Genomic DNA, 6249 nt, shown 5'->3' with positions numbered 1-6249 from the left:
ATAAAAAATATTTTCTTAAATTGCGACAGGTCTTCAAGAAATGGAAACAAATTCAATACTGTCCAAAACCTCAGCGTCAACTTATTCAAGATTATTATTGTATTAAATACGACGATAAAGAAAGATCTAACTAGAAAAATTTTACATTTTATACATTTGGAAAGGAAAGGGGACAAAATTGATATTCACTTGATAAAATCAGTACTGGGGATGTTGACGGAATTACAAATCTACGACGATATTTTTCAAACAGAATTTCTACGAGTATCTCATCAGTTTTATGTTGATGAAGGAAATGTATTGGTTACATCTATAGATATACGTGAGTACCTAAAGCATACCCAGATAAGAATTAAAGAGGAGCAAGAACGATCAAAAAATTACCTCAACAAATATACTTCTGCTGCCGTCCTGGAGATCGTTTATAAAAATTTGATAAAAGACCATTTGATAAATATATTAGAAAAGGCGTTTGCGCTTCTCTTCGAAAATCAAATAGGTGAAGAATTGGGCATACTATACAACTTGGTCAAGAAAGTCTCTTTGGGTATAAATACCCTCTCAGATTATTTTGTAGAGTACGTATTAAAGAAAGGTGTGTTAATTGTAACAAGACCAGATAACGAGAAGACGATGATCCAAGAATTACTCGACTTTAAAGATAAATTAGATGACATAGTTGACAACTGTTTCAAAGGAAACGATATCTTCAACAATAATATAAGAAACTGTTTTGTTAAATTCATCAACAACAGACAAAATAAACCAGCTCAGCTATTAGCAAAATACATCGACGTCAAACTAAGATGCAAAGAACTATCTGATGAAAAACTAGAAAAGACTTTAAACAAAGTGATGGTACTTTTCAGATATATTCAGGGTAAGGATATATTCGAGGCATTTTATAAGAAGGACTTAGCAAAGAGGCTACTTCTGGGGAAATCCACCAGTCAAGATGCCGAGGACAGTATGATAGGCAAACTAAAAGCAGAATGCGGTGCAGCTTTTACTTCTAAAATTGAAGGAATGTTCAAAGACATTAATATCAGTCAAGGCATGAACGTTGCGTTCAAGCAACATCTGAATCATTATACATCCACATCGCCCACTGACCTCTCCATAAACGTTTTGACAAGTAGTTTCTGGCCGAACTACCCTAGTTATGACGTGAATCTTCCCGCTGAACTGATTAACTACCAAGTTACTTTCCAAAAATTCTATTCGACCAACCATAGCGGGAGAAAACTCGTTTGGCAGCCGAATCTTGGCCATTGCATCGTTAAGGCTGTCTTCGAATGCGGAAATAAAGAATTGCAAGTTTCTTTATTCCAAACCATAGTTTTACTGTTGTTCAATAACTCCAATAAACTAACCTTTACCGAAATTCAAGAACTGACTAATATGGAAGCAGAAGAACTTAAGAGAACTTTGATATCTCTCGCTTGCGGTAAAACTAGGGTTCTGCTTAGACAGCTCAAAGGAAACAAAGACGTCGAGAACGACGACATATTTTACTTTAACAGTAAATTTACTGATAAGCTGTTTAGAGTGAAAATTAACCAAATCCAACTCAAAGAATCTGTTGAGGAAGAACAAGCCACGGAGAAGAGCGTTTTAGCCGATAGGCAATTTCAGATCGATGCGGCCATTGTTCGGATCCTAAAAAATAAGAAGAAAGTTAACCATAATGAGTTAATTTCTGAATTATTTAACGCATTGGATATTCCTGCTAAACCGTATGATTTAAAGAAACGGATAGAGTTGTTGATCGAACGCGAGTACTTGGAAAGAGATAAGGATGATCCCTCTTATTATACTTATATAGCATAACTGGTTTAATTAGACATAGGAAATAGGTTCTTAATGTTGTGAAATTTGTTGTTTTCGTTTCCTAGTAAATAAAGTTCATTAGTGTGTTTCACTTCGTTACAACATTTTAGTATTTTGGACAAAGTAGGCTGATTATAATTTTTTAAGAATGTAACGCTCGCTGAAATTTGTCTTGATACTTATATATCAAATAAGTTGGAAGATATAGAGGTAACAAAGATTGAAATTTATCTGCGCAAGCCCTGCCATTCTCCTCCTGGGTACCTTAAGTGAGGGAGCTATTATTTTTATAACAGACTAAACTTTGTAGCATAAATTAACTGCACAACTGAGCTGTTCAACTACGAAATAGAGCAGGTGGTGGTGGGTGTGAGAAGCTGGAAATTGACACCATGTGCAGTAGTATATGTTTTATCTTTATCTTCTTAAATATATGAGTTTCCTGTGCTCGAAAAAAACTGTCAAAATTACAAGTACAATTTTTAAATTATAATATTTAGAAGACTGTATAAAAACAATTATTCATCATGTCGAACTGTTTTAGATTAGAATTTGTAAGTAGAGATGGTCTTTGTACAAAGATAAAAAAATTGGTCAGTTGCTAAAATCTAATGTTTTAAGGGCAATACAAAATCGTCTTTTAATATAATCACAAATACAGACAATCACTACAAATAGATTTAAAAAAATGGAAAATGTAACCATTAAATAGACTGTTTTGTTGAAAATTCTGTGATTTGTTAAAGTTATTTATTATTTGATGTTCCTTTTACTTTTTTGTTGAAATAATCTTGTTTAAGGTTTATATTTTCAATACCTACGTCATTATTTATGCATAGTTACAGATAGCCTAACATTATAGATATTAATAACTGACCAAATTTTTTTATCGGTTTGCGTAAAGACCATCTTTTGTCTAACCTAAAACTGTTAAATATCCACTGATGAATTATTTTGTTCTATGTAATATACAGCGTGGGCCAAAAGTACCAGAATGGCACTAGTGGTTTAGGATTTTCCCTGGCTATCCGATGACAAACTTGAATTTGACCTGGACCCTGACCTTCAAGGTCATATCAAGATCACGAGAATTTTTTTAAATTCTAATTAATTAATTCTAAACCCCTAGTGCTTTAACCCTCCATTCCGGTACTTTTGGCCCACCCTGTATTTTTAAAAATTATTTAGCATAGAGAGACCCTGTATAGTCTATCGAAATGAAATTTTGATTTTATCAAATACACGTACAATTCAATTAATCTATTAGGTTTTTCTTCATTCGTTAAATTTTTTCTAATTTTATTTTAATAGTGCGGTAGATCTTGAAATTAAGAACAAAAATTATTTAATCTCATGGAGTAGATACTCTATCATAAAAAAAAATGGGAAAATTCACAGAAATATTTTAAAATTTGCTTATTACCAAAATTACACGAATACCCTTTTTTAAATATTTTTTAAAATATTAACTTGAAATTTATGGATTTGTGTCCTATACCAAGCACATTTTAGGATAGGAGAAAAGGGAAAATGTAATATATATATTGCTCTACCCACCACTTTTTCCTAAGCACACTTATGGTTCTAGATTAAACATTTATTTCTATTAATTATTTCACTACCTAATGCAAACTTTTAGTTAGGGTTTGGTTTAGGAGATATTGCTAATTCTTTGAATATCTTATATATATATTCAAATATGTTCTAACAGACATTTCAGCTGTGCTAAACACTATTTGTTCTTAGCAGAAAATACTGCGGAAGGCTAAATCACAAAAAGCTAATTTGGTACTTTCTCATAAATTGAGTTTTCATATTCATTCAATTTCAATTCAATTACAATTTCGACTTTAAATTAACGTCATTTCTAAAATTAAATAATACAATTACAGAAAGTTTAACCAAGACCCTTATTTCAAAACTATCTATTCTTTTAAGTACCTACAATAGGGTTGTTGACTAAATTTCAAAAAGTAGATAATATAATTCTACACGTACTAATTAGTGTGTATGCACAATTAGAGATTGAGAAATGCGTTGGAACAGTTTTAAAATAATTATTTAAAACTGATTTTTTAATAAGATTTCAAAACGGCTGTGACGTCATAATGGGTACCTTGTAGTGAAATTATGTGTATATAATTGCGTAAAGGAAAAAATTGGAGGAAGAAGATGCTCTGTCAACACTGTCAGTAGTGTCAGTCTGTCAGTGACATTGTTGCATAAAATATTTTCAAGTCTACAAGTTATTTTCCTTAATCTTCAAATTCCTTTATTAAGTAAAATTATTATTTAGTAATAATCATTTAATATCTTCCTTCCCTTAGAATTAAAGCAGAATGTGTGAAAGGGAATTTGTGAAAGCTACTTCGCAAATTTTACCGAAAATTGATATTTTTATGATCATGAATTGAATTTTTAAAAAGAGACGACCGTTTTAGTATTGGCGAAATCAGAGGTATAAAAGCATTCAGGTAAGGATTAACATATTTTATGAATGATTTTATTGTGTTTATTTATAATATAAATAATAAATATAAATACCTATTTATTTACGGAAAATTATAGTGCAGTTCGGGAGTCTTATGGAGATAATGCAATTGGCTATGTGGAATGTGAAATGTGGAACAAAACACCACTTAAATTTTGTTGAATCCATTACAATCAGGAAATTAATAATAACTATCACAAAAACCCTTAATTGATAGACTGCTGTCACTAGTGTCACTACTGTCACTTTTGTTTAAAAAACAGGAAACAGGGTAACAGGGTTTGATGGACAATTTTGATATATTTTCTTCTTCTTCAAAATTATGCAATAGGATCGCTACTAGCTTCTTGTTCAATTGCCCCTTATGACGTCAGTCTAGTTTTTAAGTAACACAAAAATTCATAATGATTTCTACCACTAATTTGTCATATATTTAAAATTTAACTATACAGGCAGGTTCTTTTATATAAAATCTTTGTATCAACAACAATTTGTATATGGTTTGTTTTTATAGTCAACAGCCCTATTTACCTATCATACAAGGTTTGTTCAGAAAATAACCGAACTTTATTTTTTAAACTTTATTTAACTGCATGTGCACATTTCCATGGTGCAAAAACTCGCCACAATTCTGGTCTCTTTTTCGGATTCTTTCACGTAACCGTTGTAAAACGCCTTGATAGTATACGCAGTTTCACCTTGAGGCAGAATTCAAAACGCACAATTCCATTAGGCAAAAGTCGAAACAAACAGTGAGATTCACTTTGACATTGGATCGAGACTGACGTGCTTTCTTGGGGTGTGTGGAGATCCTTTGTCAATCCATTGTGATGATTGAACTTTTGTCTCAATATCGTAAACCCAACTTTCGTCTCCCGTTATGATCCTTTGAATGAATGTTTCATCATTATTGAATTGTTCAAGGAGTTGCCAACAAACGTCCTCACGATTTTCTTTTTATTCTTCGGTCATCAAACGAGGAACAAAAATTTTCTACAACTCGATGCATGTTCAATTTTTCATTCAAAATTTCATGGCATGACCCAATTAACCTCTTCTGCAATTTCTCTGACAGTAAATAGGCAATTTGCACGCACCAGATCTTTGACTTTGAGTCATCAGTTGAAGTCGAAAGTCATCTTGGTCGAGGATCATCTTCAATTAATGATTAAATAGTGAAAACCGTTCGTAATATTGCGTTCGACAACGAGCATCATCTCCGTAAACTTATTTTAAAACTTGAAACGGTTCCGTGAAAGTTTTTCCCAGCTTCACGCAAAATTTTACGTTTTCCAGAAAATCGCACATTTAAAAAATCGTAACTAATACTGAACACGTTGCACTCAAATAACAATATTACGAAAACTAAACGAAATGTCAACAATCCAAGAACATGTGGTTACAGAGGAGGTTATGTGCAACACAATGCTGCGAACCGCATATCACTAAATATCTCCATTAGCGCGTGATTAAAAAAGTTCGATTCTTTTCTGAACAGACCTCGTATATCCAAAACTACAAGTTTGAAACTTTGGAAACGATATTACGCGACAACCTTGAGGAATTAGATAAAAGTATATGCAAAACAGAATAACTTAAAAAAACAAAGGAGTCTCTCATAATATATTTTAATTTTAACTTTAAAACTTTGCAACTTGAAAAGAGACGTCATCTAAATGAAAAATGACATGGTAGTGCTATTATTTTCGTCCAAACAATCTGTATTTAACAGTTTGGCCTATTTTTTTTGTTATAACCTGTATTGGTTTTACAATTTATTATGACGGTTCGACTGACAGTGGTGACTTTGTCAGTACAACGTTTCTAAAATCTTAAGTGCATCTGACAATGATTTCATCCATTACAAAGAAATCATTACCCTCAAGAATATTTCAAGCAGGTATTTAAGCACTGACGGCCACATCATA

Source organism: Anoplophora glabripennis, unplaced genomic scaffold, assembly GCF_000390285.2.
Source record: "Anoplophora glabripennis isolate ALB-LARVAE unplaced genomic scaffold, Agla_2.0 scaffold229, whole genome shotgun sequence".
In the NCBI taxonomy this organism is placed as follows: Eukaryota; Metazoa; Arthropoda; class Insecta; order Coleoptera; family Cerambycidae; genus Anoplophora; species Anoplophora glabripennis.
Note: the sequence above shows the minus strand (reverse complement) of the source record.